We start from the raw sequence: 17,629 nt of genomic DNA, 5'->3' as shown, positions 1-17,629 counted from the left end.
CCTTGATTTCTCTCATTTAATTTTTTGACATATGTTTGCTTATTTTAGAGACATTCTGTGTTGGCATTTCAGCATATGTGTCTATATTGGGCAGGTTTTTTGCAACACCCAAATATATAAATTCCCTCAAATAGTTACTGTTCATTTTTACCATCTTCCCTTTAAATTTGTATTTTTTGACAGAAATTTTGGTTATTATGAATTCAATATATATCACAAATCTTACAACTTTTTAGTATCTTAGATATTTTTCCATAAGTATAAGGTTTATAATTCCCCTTCATAAAAATATTTATATAGTGCATGTTAACTATTTTTGCTTTCTTTAAAATAGAATTATTTCTATTTCCCCCTAGGGTACATGGAAGTAAGTTTTTCCTGGTTGTTCTCTTCTTTATTTTTGGTGTCTAAAACAGTGACTACTCCAAAGAAAGTATCCATCACAATATTTGTTAAGTGAATCAATGGATAAATCATTCAAAAGCTTTGGACTGGAAGAAACAAAGGTAGGACCATTACTTATTCTTTCTCCGGAAAATGTAAAAATTCATTAACTTATGTTTAAATTTTTTGGTATTTCTAATTTGGAGATGTACTTCTGTTTTAGTTGTGTTTTGTTTCTTGATATTCGTAATTTGGAGAAGAAGCCAGGATTTAAATTTTTAAAAGCTATTAACATGCTTGTTTATGGAAGAATCTTCAAAGAGGTTTGTGACGAAGATGTCACTAGATCAGGATGAATGAGAGTGTAACCTGACAATGAAACTTGGTAGGTTCATTATGTGTTTATTTGACTTTACATTCACTCATTTCTTGGAAAATATTACAGTTCTTTTTATTGAGTTATTGAAGGCTTGTTTGACTTGCTTATTCCTCAGTGTGTAAATGAAAGGGTTCAGCACTGGAGCGATGGAAGTAGTGAGCACTGTCACACTCTTGTTGATGGCCACTGATTCCTTTGCTGAAGGTTTGATGTAGATGAAGATGCAGCTGCCGTAGGTGATTGAAACCACAATCATGTGGGAGGAGCAGGTAGAAGAGGCTTTTTTCTTTTGCTGGGCAGAAGGAAATCCTAAAATTGTCTTGATGATATAAATATAGGACAGAACTACACACATCAGTGTCATAAGGAGGATCAGCACAGCACAGCTTACAATAGTCTGTTCCATGTACCAAGTATTTGAACAAGAGATCTTTAGGAGGGGGGACGCATCACAGATAAAATGATCAATAGTGTTAGAATCGCAGAATTCCAGATTTAGGCCTAGGCTAAGTGGGGGGATGATAATAAATAGACCAGCTACCCAACAACAAAAGACAAATCTTCTGCAGATTGTGCTGCTCATGATGGTCACATAATGCAGGGGTTTGCAGATGGCCACGTAGCAGTCATAGAACATGGCTGCCAGGAGAAAAAATCGGTTACACCAAAGAGGTCAGTAAAAAATACTTGGCTGGCACAGGCATTGTAGGTAATGACCTTGTCACCTGTTGCTATATTATACAAGTATCTGGGAATACAAGCGGTTGTGAATGAGGTCTCCAAGAAGGAGAAATTTTGTAGGAAATAGTTTTAAGGTGGCTGTTTTAAGGTGGGAATCCAATAAGATGAGGGAGATGATGGTCAGGTTCCCAGTTATGCTCAGCATGTAGGTGAGAAAGAGAGAGATAAAAATCACAACCCGCAGTTGAGGGTCATCTGTCAGTCCCAGCAGAATGAATGTTGTTACTGTTCTGTTTCTCATTGCTGACTGCCGAGTTCTGTTAAATCTGCACGTAACAATGAGACATTCATTATAGGTTATTTTAACAGCATGAAATCTATCATATTCAGATTTTTCTTATTTATTATTAATTAAAAATAATTGCAGTTTAAATGCACACTCTGTAAAGGACTGCTTATGACTTCCATGGATCTGTCATTTTACAGAAACAAAGATATCTTTTGACCTTCAAGAATTCTCTGTTTGACATAGTTGCTTGACACTTCGGTCCTTATTAAAGAATTAAGATACATCAGACCATTTGGGTTCATTGTGCACACTTTGTAGTCACTTGAGTTCTCTGTTCCAGCTCTGCAATGAAAGAATTTTTTCTGTTTTTGTTTATTGCATACATGTCCCCTGAACAACTGTAAACTTCATCATGTATGCGTGTACACACACATACACACACACACAAATTTTTCAGCTCCCCACCAGACACTGCCTCATTCTAAGATTTCTCTGTCCCAGAGTAATCATTTATAATTCACAGTGATGCAGAATATAGAATGCCTTAATGCACAATGTACTTATGCAAAGTATACCTTTTTTTTCACCAAGTGCTCTGATAAATAAACTTCAAAGATACTATGGATGATCTGTTTCTCTGACTCTTTTATCTGTCTGTTAGTATTCTCTTCAACTCTTTTCATGTGTCTCCATACTAATATTCCCTCTGTATCTTCATTGATTCCTATGTTTTGAAGTATCATCTTTCAGATGGTTATTTCTAAATCTGTATATTTATTTTGTAATACTCCTGATTCTCAGATGCAACCTGACGCATCTGTTTGAACATTTCACAAGGACTACATCACAGGGAAAAATCATGATCTTATCTCTCTTCTTTGTTCTCTTAATATATTCCTTCTAACAAAGATAATAGGCTACATTTATTGAGTACATTCCACATGACAGGTATTTTAGTAAATATTTCTCACAGAACATTTGTTTTCTGTCTTGAACTCACCTGAGTAAGTTCTAATCTTCGATTGGGTTTTGATTTCATCTTTAAGACCTCTAGAAAGTTTCCTGCAAGTCTGAGAACTATGCTATCTCTAATCCCGGCCACTGTGTTCCCATAGAAGACAGTGGCTTGCCTACCATTTTAACACTTAAGAAAGAATACTTATTTGTGAGGATCATGAACTGTGTCTTTTTTACCATACTAGTAACACAGTCTCAGATAGATTGTCAACCGTCCAATAAATATTCTGAAATGAATTTATCTCATGTTTTATGGACACCTAGGAAACTATTTTCCTTTCTATTCAGACTTCTTTGTTTAATTTATTTTTTGGTTTTTTATTTTGCTTTGCTTTATCCTGGGGGGAGGTAATTAGGTTTATTTATTTACTTAGTGATTTTAATGGAAGTACTGGGGATTGAACCCAGGACTTACCACTGAGCTATACCCTCCCTCCTCTATTTGAACTGCCAATTCAAAGTATTTTGATAATAACTTTGTTTATTTACCTTTTATTTGTTAGAATCTGTTTTTGAATTTCTTTCTTTTTTGTTTTGGAAGAGGATCAACTTTTCTGCTTTTATACTTTCACAGCAGATAAGAGAAACTGCCTTCTCTTTGCTCTGTCTTCCAGTAAATTCCGTTGATGCAATTTTTGCCACTGAGAGCACCTTTCTGTGCTCTCAGAAGGCATGAACTTTTTTTGATTCTGAGTTAGTGTTAATAGCTTTTCCACAGATTGTTTTAAGACATTGACAATTAACTGCATTAGTAGGAACTCAAATGTTTAATTTTAAAATTAGTGTCTTTCAGTTCGAAAGTTCCCTACAACAATGATTTCTGAAAAATTTCCCCTGGATACCCTGATTTATTTGTCTGTGTGAACTACACACTTATCGTTCACTCTTGTTACTGTGTGAACTAATGTGTTGTTTCACTGATGTGGGACAGGGTCAGCTCTGACTATCTAAGTAGCAAATACAGGTAAGGCCTCAAGGTTCCAGAACCCAATGTAAGGAAGAAGAAATGAACAAAGCTCATGATTTGCCTGACAGAACACTCTAAAGGAACTGGGGATACATCAACAGTCATATTATATCAAATTAGGATGTAGGAGAAATATTTCTGCTGCTCGTCTCCTACCTTTCTCCAACCCCCTTTCTAATCTCTCAGACAACACATGCATCATATCACTGAGTGAACTTAGCCTTATCACCACCATTGGATATGATTCAATGCTCTAAAAATGTCTGTTTTTTTCCTTTTAAAGTACATAAAGATTTAAGAAATGACTCAATGATATGTGACTAACTGGTTTTTGTTTATTCTACTTTCAAAAGATATGTTTGAAAAGATGACTAAAATCTCTAATGAGGATGCAATATCGGTTAACATGTTATTCCTTGGGGAGATTGTGGAGTATGCTTACACAATTACATGAATATGTATCTTATTTTTTGAAGTGAGGCTGATGATATAGTTAATATATTTCTGGATAGCTAGCAAATTTTAATCTCTTTAAATGCCAGTATATTCCTGTTAATAAATATCTATAAAATGATATTTTGTATCCAAAGGAACTGCATTCTAAAAAAATGAAAAAAAGTATGCTCTTCTCTACCAAATATAGAAATTTATCACTCACATTTCCAATTTTTAAAATACAGGTAAAATATGTTTTCTAGAGCATCATAAAATTTAAACCACACAAAGTAAATATAATTTAAATGACAAATCTCACTTACTATTACGACTGTCAATCATAGTTTCTGTTAGTTATTGAAACACATGAAATCTTAAAATTCCTAAATTGAAAATCGTAGTTGAGATGAAGATTTTCATATGAACTTCTGGTTACTTTTGCTTATGAGTCCACTCTCACATTCACAACAAATCCAATATGCATAGACCTCTCTGCACTTTCCATCTTCAAGCAATTTCATGGAATTCCTTATTACACTCTTAAAAACTCCCTCAAAAAAAGAAAAAACAAATACAATAATATTATATGAAGACTGTGGAATGTCAGAAATCTTTCCAGTTTCAGGAAAGTTGCTATTCTTATCTCTCAGGGCTGTGAAGACATTTACTGTTTCTGGCTTGACATTTGCTTTGTTTGATAAAAAAGCGACTAAGTGAATAAATAGAGTCCCCAGTGACCCAAGAACAGTCACTAATAAATCTTCTGAGTAATAAAACTTGTTATAAAACAGTATGGCAACAATGGCTTCTTTGGAGACACTGTCCTTGGAGACAGGAGGATGCAGCAGATACAGGCCAGTAGGCAACACAATTTTATAAAACACAATTTTAGCTCCACCGTACTGTCACATAGCATAAACTGATACATATTTTATTGGAGGATCATAAAGAAACCACATTTCTCATTTGATGGTTTGTTACATAAGTTACTTGTTATATTTGGGAAATTTTAAATAGACCAAAAAATTTTAAAAGTGTATAAAATCATATCCCATCCAGACATTTTTTTCTTCAAATGTATCAATGTATTTGTAGGCACTGTTAAAAAATAAACATTAGGAACAGAGTATGTGTAATTGGATATATAAATCAGTGTTCTTAAACTTCTACACAGAGTCTAAATTAATACTCATATTATATTATATATAAATTTTAATTATATATCATTTATTTTAATTAATTTATATTCACTATCTTAATGTTCTATCAGATCTTAAAGTCAATTTACTTTAAATTTATGTCCTTTTAAATTTTGCATTCTCCTATGGTCAACTAATTTATGACAAAAGAGCCAAGAATATACAACATGGAAAGGACAGTCTCTTTGACAAACGGAGTTGGGAAGACTGTGCAGCCATATCCAGTAGAATATAACTGGGCTAGCGCTATTTTCCAGTCACTCAGCTGTTCTCTGTTATTATAGATTGGTTTGCATTTTCTAGAATTTTATACGAATTAGAAGGATATAGTATATACATTTCTTCTTTTTTCCTATTTAAAAATATTTCTTCAGGTTTTTTAGGTATAATTGCCAAAACTTTTATGTATTTAAGGTGCAGAACATGATGGTTTCATTTAAATATACATTGTAAAATGATCAAAACAGTCCAGCTAATTAGCATTCACTACCTCAAAAAGTTACCATTTTTATTTTTGTTTTGTTTTGCTTTTATTTTTCATCCAGCTTCCTCCCAACAATTACCTTTCTTTTTGTGTCTATGAAGCCTGTTTCTGTTTTGTTCTGTTTGTTCATTTAAAAAAAACCATTATTATTATTTTTAAATTGAAGTATACTCAGTTTACAATGTAGTGTCAATTTCTGGTGTACAGCGTAATGTTTCAAACATATCTATGCATACATATATTCATTTTCATATTTCATTATAGTTTACTACAAGATGCTCAATATAGTTCTCTGTGTTATCCAGAAGAAACTTGTATATCTATTTTATATATAATAGTTAGTATCTGCAAATCTCAGATTCCTAATTTATCCCTTCCCACCCCCGATAACCATAAATTTGTTTTCTATATCTGTGAGTCTGTTTCTGTTTTGTAAATAAATTCGTTTGTGTGTTGTTTTCTTAGATTCCACATGTGAGTGATATTATATGGTATATATATTTATAATTGTTATACTGTCTTGTTGAATTGATCCCTTTATCATTATGTAATGTCTTTCTTTGTCTCTTGTTAGTCTTTGTTTTAAAGCCTATTTTTTCTGATATTAGTATTGCTACTCCAGCTTTCTTTTGATTTCCATTTGCATGGAACACCTTTTTCCATCCCTACATTTGATTTGTGGGTGTCATTAGATCTGAAGTGAGTCCCTCATAGACAGAATATATATGAATCTTATTTATTTATACATCCAAGCACTGTATGTGTTTTTGTTGGAGATTTTAGTCCATTTACATTTAAAGTAATTATTGCTAGACATGTAATTATGGCCATTTTGTTAACTGTTTTCAGTTTGTTTTGTAGTTCTATTTTGTTCCTTATTTTTCTCTCTTCCCTTGTGATTTGATGACTATCTTTAATGTTATGTTTGGATTCCTTTCTTTTTGTGTACCTATTATAGATTTTTGGCTTGTGGATAACATGAGCATCCCATATATAGGAATATCTGTGTATCTATAGAGAAATAGATATAGATATAGAAATACCTCTATCATCATCTCTAGCTCTATCTTTATCTCTTATCTATATCTATCTGTGTATCTGTGATTTTTTTAAATTGTCGATTTCTTATGGTCAAACACATTCTAAAAACCTTGCATTTTTGCTCCCTCAAATGCCCCCCATGTTTAATGTTTTTGACATCATATCTTACTTCTTTTTGTTTTGTGTATCCCTTAACTACTTTTTATGCATATAGATGATTTTTACTACTTTTGTCTTTTAACATTTCTATTAGCATTATAAATATTCAGTCTACTAATTTTACTGTATATTTGCCTTTACTGAAGACATTTTTCCTTTCATGATTTTCATATATCTGGTTATGGTCTTTTCTCTTTCACTTAGAGAGGGCCGTTTAACATTTCTCATAAAGCTGACTTAGTAGTGCTGAACTCTTTTTTTTTTTTTTGTATGTAAAACTCTTGATCTCGCCTTTAAATCTGAGTGATAGCCTTGCTGGGTAGTATATTCATTGATTGTGGGTTTTTTTCTTTCATCACTTTAAATATATTGTGCCATCCTTCTGTCCTGCAGATTTTCTGCTGAAAAGTCAGTTGATGGTCTCTATGTGAATTCCCTTGTACATAACTAGTTCCTTTTCCCTTGTTACTTTTAAGATACTCTTTTTATCTTTAAGTTTTGACATTTTAGTTACATGCCTTGGTGTGGATCTCCTTCTCTAGTTTTATCTTGTTCGAGACTCTGTGATTCCTGGACCTGGATGTCTGTTTCCTTTCCCAGGTTAGGGAAATATTCAGCTATTATATCTTCATTTTAATTAATTTATTTTCTTTTAATGGAGGGACTGGGAACTGGGTATTGCACCCAGGACCTTGTGCGTGCTAAGCACATGCTCTACCACTGAGCTGTACCCTCCCTCCCTATTATGTCTTCAGATAACTTCTCTGCCCCTTTTCACTCTGTTCTTTTGGGGTTCCTATAATATAAATGTTAGTACATTTGATAATGTCCCAGAGGTCTCCATTCCTCTGTGTCAGCTAATCTAATTTCTTCTAGTGTAGTTCTTGTTTCAGTTACTGTATCCTTCTACTCTGTTTGGTTCTTCTTTATGTTTTCTAACTATTAAGCTTCTCATTGTGTTCATCCATTCTTCTCCCAAGTTCATTGAGAGTCTTTATGATCATCACTTTGAACTTTTTTATCAGGCAGATTTCTTACCTCCATTTGCTTAGTTCTTCTGGGGTTTTACCTTGTTCCTTAGTTTGGAACTATTTCTGTTGCCTCCCTTTGCCTAATTCTGTTTTTATTTCTGTGTATTAGGTTGGTTATACTTCCTTATCTCAGAGGTGTGGCCTTATGTGGGAGATGTCCTATGGGGCCCAACAGCACTCTCTGATCACCAGAGCTATATGCTTCAGGAGTGCACCCTATGTTGGTTTGAGGACCCTTCTGTGGCAGAGCTCATTACTGTGGGTGCACTAGTAGGCTGGGCTGGACCCCAGACTGGTTTGCTACCAGCTCCTGCTTTGTGTGGAGTCTGCCAACCACTGATGGGCAGAGTTGGGTCCTGGATGAGCTGGCTTTGTGGTCTGGGGAGTCCTGGTGGTGGTGCTGGCTTGCAGGTGGGTGGGGTATGGTTCCTTTAAGCATCTGGTTTCTTGGCTTGGGGTCATTTTTCATTTTGCTTGTTTCACTGAGCATAATTTTTTTTGAGATTCATCCATGTTATTACGTGTATCTACCCTTCATTCCTTTTATTTCTGAGAAAAATTCCATTGTGCAGATATACTAAAATTTTATTTGCCAATAAGGTATTTTGTCATTTCAATTTTAAGGTACTTACAAATAAAGCTGCTATGAACATTCATAGAAAAATAGCTCTAATGGCATGTACTTTCATTTCTATTGGGTAAATACTTTGGAGTGGAATGGCTGGGTCATCTAGAAGGTACATACTTAACTTTTTAATAAACTATCAACAAGTTTTCTAGAGAAATCATATGATTTTACATTCCCAACAGTAGTGTAGGAGTGTTCTGATTGGTCCACTTCCTTGGTATGATTAATCTTATGCTTTTAGACATTCTAGTAAATGTGTAGTAGTATCCCATTGTAATTTTAATTTTCACATACCTAAAGCTAATGATGTTGAACATTTTTTTGTGTGTTTAGTTACCATATGTATATCTTCCTTGGTGAAATATCTGTTTAAATCATTTGCTTATTTAAAACATTTTCTTATTATTGAATTTTGAGAGTTCTTTGTACAGTTTGGATACAAGTCCTTTGCCAGATTTGTGATTTGCAAATATTTTTCCTCACTTATGGCTAGTCTTATACCCTTAGTAGTATCTTTTTAAAAGCAGAAAATTTAAATTTGTATAGGTGGTATTTCATAATTTAAAAAAATGCATCATGTTTTTGCTATTATATTTAAAAATAACTTTGCCTAACCCAACAATGTTCTCTAGTATTTTGTCCTAGAAGTATTGTAGTTTGTTTTACTTATAGGATTCATTTTGAGTTAACTTTTATAAATTTATTTGTCAATCGTACAAGTACATATCAAAGTTCACATTTTAAAAATATGATTATCTGATTTTTCCAGTGCCATTTGTAGAAAAGCGTAACCTTTCTTGGTAAATAGTTCCTGCACCTCTGTCAAAAATCAGTACACCACAAATGTGGTGATTTACTTCTGGAGTCTCAGTTATTTTTCACTGACCTGTTTCTGTATTTTTACATCAGTACCACACTGTCTTGATTAGTTAGCTTAATAACAAGTGCTAAACTGAAACAAGATAGGTTCTGTAACTTTGTTCTTTTTCAGACTTAAATGGTAATTCTAGGTCTTTTGAATTTTCGTATGTATTTTGTAAAACACCTTGTTAATTTCTTGATTAAAATCAAATTGAACCTATAAATTAATTTGGAAATAATCAAACTCTCAATAATATTTAGTGTTTTAATCTAGGAAAGTGGCATGCATCTCCACCCATATGGCTCATTTAAAATTTTAGTTAATTTTTAGTTCTCAATATGCAGATCTTTCATATCTTTTGTCAAATATAAGCCTATATCTTTAATATTTTTGATGCCACTTTTTAGTGTTCAATTTCTTATTGTTAGTATATAAAATACGTTTGAACTTTGTCAGTATTTTTCTGCAACATTTATCATATGAAGTTGCAGAGAAATAAGGACAATTCTTTCCTTCCTGTGGAATCTAGATTTTTTTTTTCTTTTTTGGACGTACTGCACTGACTATAATCTTCAGTACAGTGCTGAATAGAAATAGTTACAGTGGCCATCCTTGTGTTGCTCTTGATCTTAGAGGAAGCATTTGGCATTTCATTATTAAATATGACGTTAGTTGTATTTTTTTGGTAGATGTCTTTTATTAAGTTGAGTTTCATTTCCTAGTTTTCTAAGTATTTTCTTAAAATTGAAGTATAGTCAATTTACAATATTAAGTTTGTTCAGGTGTATAACATAGTGATTCAACATTTTTTTATAACTTATTCCATTTAAAGTTATTATGAAATATTGGCTAACAATTTTTTTTTAATTAGGAATGGATGTTGGATTTTTCAAATGCTTCTGCATTGATTAAGATAATCATGTATATATACCTTTTATTTTTTAGTTTTATTATATGGTGGGTTATATTGATTGATTTTCAAGTGTTAAATCAGTCTTACATTCCTGGGATAAAATTCCCTGGGGTGATGATGCATATCTCTCTAAATCTGTATATATCTCAGTTCTAATTGCTAACAGTTAATTTTTACAACTATATTTATGAGAGGTATTGGTCTATCTACTTCTTTCTTGTGATGCTTTTGATTTTGTTATCAGACTATTGTTGACCTTATAAAATAAATCTAGAAATATCCTCTTCTTATTAATTTTCTGAAAAAAATTGTGTAGAAATAGTATTATTTCTTACTTACATATTTGGTAAAATTCATCAGTGAAGGCATTTGGTTTGGATTTTATTAATGGAAATGTGTTTAACCACATTTTACAGTTTCTGCAATACATGGATGGCTATTAATCTTTTTTTTTTTTTTTTGGACTGAGTTTTGTTTGTTTTTGTGCTTTGAAGGTTAATTCTAGCAAGCCTGATTCTAGTTGCTCTGAGCTATTTTTGCTGAACTTCCAGCATGGCACTGACCCCGGGAAAGCCATGAACTATACTGATTAATATGTTGCTTTTAAATCATGGGTCTAAGGAGTCTCAGGACAGTGTTTACCAGCTTGTTAACATTGTTTATTGATTAATATTTATTCATCATTTGCACTTGGTCTAGGTGGGACCATTTTAGGCTTCTACTTTTGAGGTTATTTATGTGGCCGGAATGTTCCCATATAGTTGATAACATATAAAAATCCTCAGCTGTGACTCTGTTTGGGGCCTCTGGGATTGAGGTGTTTTCTACACATGTCAGTGGCTTCTGGTCTGAGACAGAAAGTATGTCCATCCATGATCCCTACCGAGGGAGGACAATAAAAGTGTGTACCTCACCTCTTCAGACCCCTTTATGTGATACAGCCTTTGCCTGTGGGCCATACCTTTATTTTAATGCTGTTCATGTCGTGTATCTTTCTCTTGTAATAAATTCTAATTGTAAATACTGTCACTCTGGGCCCTGTAAGTCTTTAGCAATCACTGTTTAAGCACCACCATTGTGCACAGTGCAGCATGCTGTAAGGAATCTGTCCATTTTATATAAGCTGTCAACTTATGGTTATGCGCTTTTAGTAATATTCCTTTATTTTCCTTTTAATGTCTATTAAATTTATAGTTACATCACCTCCCTCATTCCTTATATTTGTAATTTGTGGTCTCTCTCTTCTTTCTTGATTTTTCTCTAAGAACCAACTTTCATCTATGGTTTTCCTCTTCCATTTCAATTGATTTCTATAATAATTTTTATTATTTTTTCCTGTTTACTTTGTATTTGATTTATTTTCTTCCCTTTTTTCCTAATATTGTGGAGAAGATTGAGAGAATTTAGATTTTTTTTCTTTTTTTTTCTAGTATAGGCATTTAGTATCATAAATTGTCCTCCCAATACTGCTTTTGCTACATCCAACATATTTTGGCATGTTGTACTTTAATTTTCACTCATTTCCAAATATTTTAAATATCTTTTGATTTCTTCAGTGAACTATGTCTTATTTTGATTTATGTTAGTTTTCATATGTTTGGAGATTGTTCTCATGTCTTTTTGTAATATTTAGAATTCTCTTGTGGTCAGAGTTCACGCTTTATATGATTTGAATTCTTTTATAGCCCAGAATACAGTCAGTTTCATTATACATATTTCATGTTGTTTTTCATCTCAAATTTTGTAGCTTTCATCTCTAAAAGTATAGTTTAGTCTTTCTAATATATTTCATGTGTAGCAGGCAGAATTCTAAGATGGTCTCTATATTAGTCTGGATTCTCCAGAGAGACAGAACCAATAGGGTATATGTAATAAGGCGTTGGCAGTTGGCTCATATGCTTACAGAGGATGGCAAGTCCAAAATCTGTAGGCTGGAGATTCAGGGATATCTGCAGTTTGAGTTCAAAGGCAGTTTGCTGAAGAACCAGAAAGAGCCAATTTCGCAGATTAAGTCTGAAAGCAGCCTGCTGGAGAATTTTCTTACTAAGGGGTGATTGGATGAAGCTCACCTTCATTATGGAGGGCAGTCCACTCAAGTCCACCAATTTTAATGTTAATCTCATTCAAATACACCCTTACGGAGACAGCCAGCATAGTGTTTGACTATCTGGGCACCCTAAACAAGTTGACACATAAAATTAACCATCTCAGGTCCCAGAGCTCCCAGACTTTGATATACTTGCATCTTTCGCTGCCTTCAACCATATGAGAATACAAATGCTAGTGTAAAGGGATTGTTTTTCATATGTAATAAGGTCTAAAATAGTTGACTTTAAGATAAGGAAATTATCCTTGGTGGACCTTAATCAAATGAGCCCTTAAAAAGGATGGAAGCTTTTACTGGTGAAAGAAATTTGAAGCATGCAAGAGATCTGAAAATAAAGAAAATTGTCTATTTCTGGCAGACCTTGGCTGACAGCCAGCTATGAAATGGGGACCCCCATCCAATGGACAAGGTCCAGGAGAAACCAGGCACAAGCTTTCAGGTGTCCCCTCCAAGTGGAAATAGGGATGAACTTAATTCTTGACAGTATGTGACAACATGTACAAAGTGTTTCCAACCAGGGAGGCTCACCTGAGCCTTGGGGTCCAGGGGTTTATTGGAAAGTCAGTCACTAGGCATGCAGGGCCCACAGGACTGACCTTGGCTACTTAGTCTCCAGCCTATCAGAGATCAAACGATACAGTATGGCCAGGGCCTAAGGCATTAAAGAACACTCTCATCAGGCAACTTATTCCAAGGACTCAGGTTGTCTCCAGCAGCTAATCAAGGATCAGAGATTTTTTTGTTACTAGAAATGCTGCTTTCCATACTGTGCCTTTCTTTTCATGCTATGCTTTTAATACTGTATATCCTTCCAGAATGGTGCTTTAATTTCTATGAGAAAGAGTTGCAGACATGGAATTGCTGTATCAAACTATATGTGCACTTTCAAATTGCAGATTTTCTGATTGCTGGCCAAAAAGTTTTAGCAATTTAAATTTCCACATGTACTATAGGAAAGCAGCCTTTTGTCCATTGTCTTATTCAGCAACAGATGAAAAGATTTTTCTAAAATCAACAGTTTTGATTGGTATAAATTTTTACCTCAGTATAAATTTTTTGACATTAGGATGATTCTAAGATCAGTTGACAATAGTACATTCTTTACTAATTGGGCTTTAATGTTCTCTAAATTGCTTATTTCTATTTTCTGGTTATTTTTATTTAGACCTTTTCACTTGCATTGTTCATCTGCAGGAGCTCTTAATTTTCTTTAGAAGGGATCTCATTGTCAATGTTATATATTTAGTTTCAGCATTATTATTCGACTTATGAATTTTTCAGTGATATCTTTTGCCAGCCAAAATGGTTAACACACAAGTAATCAAATAGGTGCCTTTTCTTTTGTCACTTTCTGCCTTTAAATTCTTAAGAAAGTTTCTTGCTTCTTTATATTATTGTGATCATCTGTATTTCCTAAGTTTTTATTTGTTTATTTTTATACTTAAAATTTTAAAACATTTAGAATGTAACATATATGTTGTGTAAATAAAAAGTAAACCTTTTTCATTTGAGTTTTTTGTGTGATTGAAAGAATTAATAAATAACCCATGATTTTCCTACTGAACTGAAAATTTCCCACTTTTATATAATAAGCAAAATAAATCTTTATATAAAATAAAGGCTATATATTATTAGTCTATACTTTCATGATCTCAAAAGTTCTACTGAACATTTTATCTTTTCTTATGCCAATGCTATATTAATTTGATTTTATTGATCTATAATATATTTTGATATTACATAAAGTAAGTATTTTCCAGTATTTATTTTTCATTTATACATTTTATACTCAAGAGATTTAATTCTTGGTTTGAAGAATGAAGATACAAAAATGGTTTGAGCAGGGCTCAGTGGAAGCTAGGTTAAAGAAATGTTGAGAAATTAATGCTACTCACATGCATATTATTAAACAAACATGATCACAAGTTTCAAAGATAAATGACTATGGCCATTTATCCTTGTTTTTGAGGTGATGTTTTAAAAATATTATTTTCTTTTACTTAGTTGAGAGCAAGGCAGTTCTTTTGATTGAGTCCTTAAAGGCTTCCTTAACTTGGTTGTTTCTCAGGGTATAAATAAATGGGTTCAACGTAGGTGAAACAGAAAAAATAAGCAGTGAAACCACTTTTTTAATGGTCACTTCTTCCTTTGCTGTAGGATTCACGTAGATGAAAATGCAGGTGCCATAGGTAAGCGAAACCACAATCATGTGTGAAGAACAGGTGGAAAAAGCCTTTTTCCTTTGCTGAACAGAAGGGAACCTAAAAATTGTCTTGATGATATAAGCATATGACAGAACCACACAAGTAAGAGTCATATTCAGAGTCAGCACAGCACAGATTATAACGGTCTGTTCCATCAACCGTGTGTCTGAGCACGAGATTTCCACTAAGGGAAATGCATCACAGCCAAAATGATCAATCCTGTTAGTCACAAAATTTTAGATTTAAACCCAGGATAAGTGGTGGGATTAAAATACAGAGACCAGCCATCCAGCAAGAGATGATGAGAATCCTGCAGACTCGGCTGCTCATGATGGTCACATAATGCAGGGGTTTGCAGATGGCCATGTAGCGGTCAAAGGACATAGCGGCCAACAGATAAAATTCTGTTATTCCACACAGGTCAGAGATAAACACTTGGATGAAACAAGCATTATAGGTAATGACCTTGTCACCTGTTGCTATGCTATACAGGTATCTGGGAATATAAGAAGATGTGAGTGAGATCTCCAAGAAGGAGAAATTTTTTAAGAAAAAGTACATGGGTGTTTTAAGATGGGAATCCACAAATGTGAGTGTGATGATGGTTACGTTTCCAGTTACACTCAGTATGTAAGCGAGAAATAGAAAGATAAAAATCAGCACCTGTAGCTCAGGGTCATCTGTCAGTCCCAGCAGAACAAAAGTTGTTATTGTATAGTTTTTCATCACTGATTTCATCACTTCTGTCCAATCTGCATGCTCAATAATTCAAAGAGGTTATTTAGAGTATATTATCTGTATAAAATCTAACATAATCAGCACTATCTTCACTTTATTTACATATTATATTTTAAATCATAATATGAATATGGTTGGATTTATCACTAATGCAGTATGATTTCATGGGTAGCAAAATGTCATTTGGCTCCCCCAAGTTCTTCCCTACTCAGAGCTAAGTGAAAAATATTATAGCATTAATACTTTTGGTTAACGATTTGGTCTTTGTCAAAAGGTTAATACATTATAAGTAATTTGGACTCACTCTAAAGAGTCTTGATCAGAACTTGGAGTCTCTGCTCCAGATTTTTTTCAGTTTTTTTTTTCTTTTTGGTAAGTTTTTTCCTAAACTAAAACATTACATGCTAAACATTACATAGAAGACCACATGTAAGCTTTCCTCCCTTGTCTTCCTTCCATATTTCTCTGTTATTGTGTAAACTGTTATGCAGAATACAGTATCTTCAACACAATTTTATTGTATTTTTTAAAAAAATATTTTGATAAAGTTACTTTAAAATTACACTTGTAATTTTTCTCTGTTCTTTTTTTTCCTATTTTGGTTGCTTAGGTCTATTAGTTCCTCTTCATGTCTGACTATCCACTCTCTCCCTGTTTTCTCCACAATTTCTACAATTTTATATAACATGTTTCACTTAATGACTACTAAATTTCTGTTTCTAGTAATGGATTTTTTTTTCTGACACCCTATTGAATTGAGTATCACGCATATGTACTTTTATTTTGAACCTACCACTAAATATATCTGCTTGTACAAATCACACACTTGTACATTTCAATATAAGTAAAACAGAAGTCATGATCGTCCACGTGACATGCCACCCTTGTCCCTAGTCCTGTGTGCTAACAGGTTCCATTTGTTAACCATGCATTTTGTGCCAGGTGTTAGAGCAAGAACTTGCATACTTTTCCCCATATTCCCCAACTTAACTGAGTAAATCTAATCATCACTGATTTTCAATTGAAGCACCACTTCCCTTGAGAAGTTTTCTGTAATTCTGATGACTGCCCTTAGCCAACACACTCACTACTGTATCTCCATAACAAACAAAACTTCCCACTATGTTAGTGATTAGCAGGAGAGTATGTTTGCTGGGATCATGCTGTTCTCACCAGGACAGCAATGACAACTAACACAGTTCCACTTATATTGTCAGCATCTAAAGAGTATTTTCTGAATAAATTTATATACCCCAAATTTATAAGCACATGCAGACAAATTATTTCTTCATATGTGGACTTAAATTTATAATGCCCTGATACTGAATGTATTTACTAAATTTTCTGTCTCTGATCCTGTTATTGGAAAATTTTGTGGTTATCTTGTTTTTTCTCTTTATAGAAAAGCTCGTTTTATTAATTAAGACACTGTGAAGTGATCTTTACAACTGTGACAACAGTTATAACTGCCTTCTCGTCCCTCCTGGTTTTTCAAATAGTAAATGTATTTTTATTGACACTGTGTTTCCATCCTCACTGTTATCAGTAATGCATTGTTAAACCCAGAGATCATAGGTTTATAATGGTTAATTTATGTCAAAAGCTGCTCCACAGTAATTTTCTCAAGCATCAAGAATTAGTTACTGTTGAGGTGTACTTGGATGTTTTCAATTTTCAGTCAGTTTCTGAATGCCTATAATCCTACATCAACAAGTAAAAAAAAAACCCTTTGAAACCACAATTTATTTGTTTTTTGTAGTTTTTCTTCATTATTATTACGTATATTTTATTCATATTGAGGTAGGAGAAGAGCCATGTCTGATGGTTGGCCCAATTCACACCGTGTGAGCATTATTCAATTGTCAAAAAAATTTTTTTTCTCACAAGATGCTCCATGGTATTATAAGAGAAAACTCAATAAACTAATTGACGCTGACATGTAACCCATTGGTTTCTGTTTATTTATCTTTAAATAAATATTTGAAAAGGGGCATGTGTTTCTAATGAGTGATGTTACTGCAGCTAGTCTTTTGGAGAGATGAAGGGAGAAGTACACACATACACACACAGGGTATATTTATTTTCCAATTTGAGGTTGATGGTATGGATGA

The 17,629-nt window shown here is 33.4% G+C and overlaps 1 protein-coding gene, 1 long non-coding RNA gene and 2 pseudogenes across 3 annotated transcripts in view; 1 reads left to right on the top strand and 3 right to left on the bottom strand.

The window, feature by feature from the left end:
• The window catches only part of LOC140685360 (olfactory receptor 10C1-like), a 333,851-nt gene that overhangs the window by 13,516 nt on the left and 302,706 nt on the right, over nt 1-17,629 (top strand). The window contains exon 2 of one of the 2 annotated variants that reach the window (XM_072972575.1): nt 357-506. The exons of the other annotated variant lie outside the window; for it this stretch is intronic. The gene's annotated coding sequence lies outside the window, so the exon portion shown is untranslated. The remainder of the gene's footprint in view (nt 1-356; nt 507-17,629) is intronic. 2 annotated transcript variants of the gene reach the window in all.
• Nucleotides 767-1,745, bottom strand: LOC140700037 (olfactory receptor 6C2-like; annotated as a pseudogene).
• Nucleotides 1,830-3,330, bottom strand: LOC140700403 (uncharacterized). The gene is made up of 2 exons (XR_012078795.1): nt 3,240-3,330; nt 1,830-2,075 (listed from the first exon to the last, which is right to left on the bottom strand). It is a non-coding gene; the product is annotated as an uncharacterized lncRNA (long non-coding RNA).
• Nucleotides 14,573-15,506, bottom strand: LOC140700402 (olfactory receptor 6C2-like; annotated as a pseudogene).

Source organism: Vicugna pacos, chromosome 12 (genome assembly GCF_048564905.1).
Source record: "Vicugna pacos chromosome 12, VicPac4, whole genome shotgun sequence".
Taxonomy (NCBI): Eukaryota; Metazoa; Chordata; class Mammalia; order Artiodactyla; family Camelidae; genus Vicugna; species Vicugna pacos.
The sequence above is the reverse complement of the archived record's forward strand: the minus strand, read 5'-3'. Positions and strand labels throughout refer to the sequence as shown.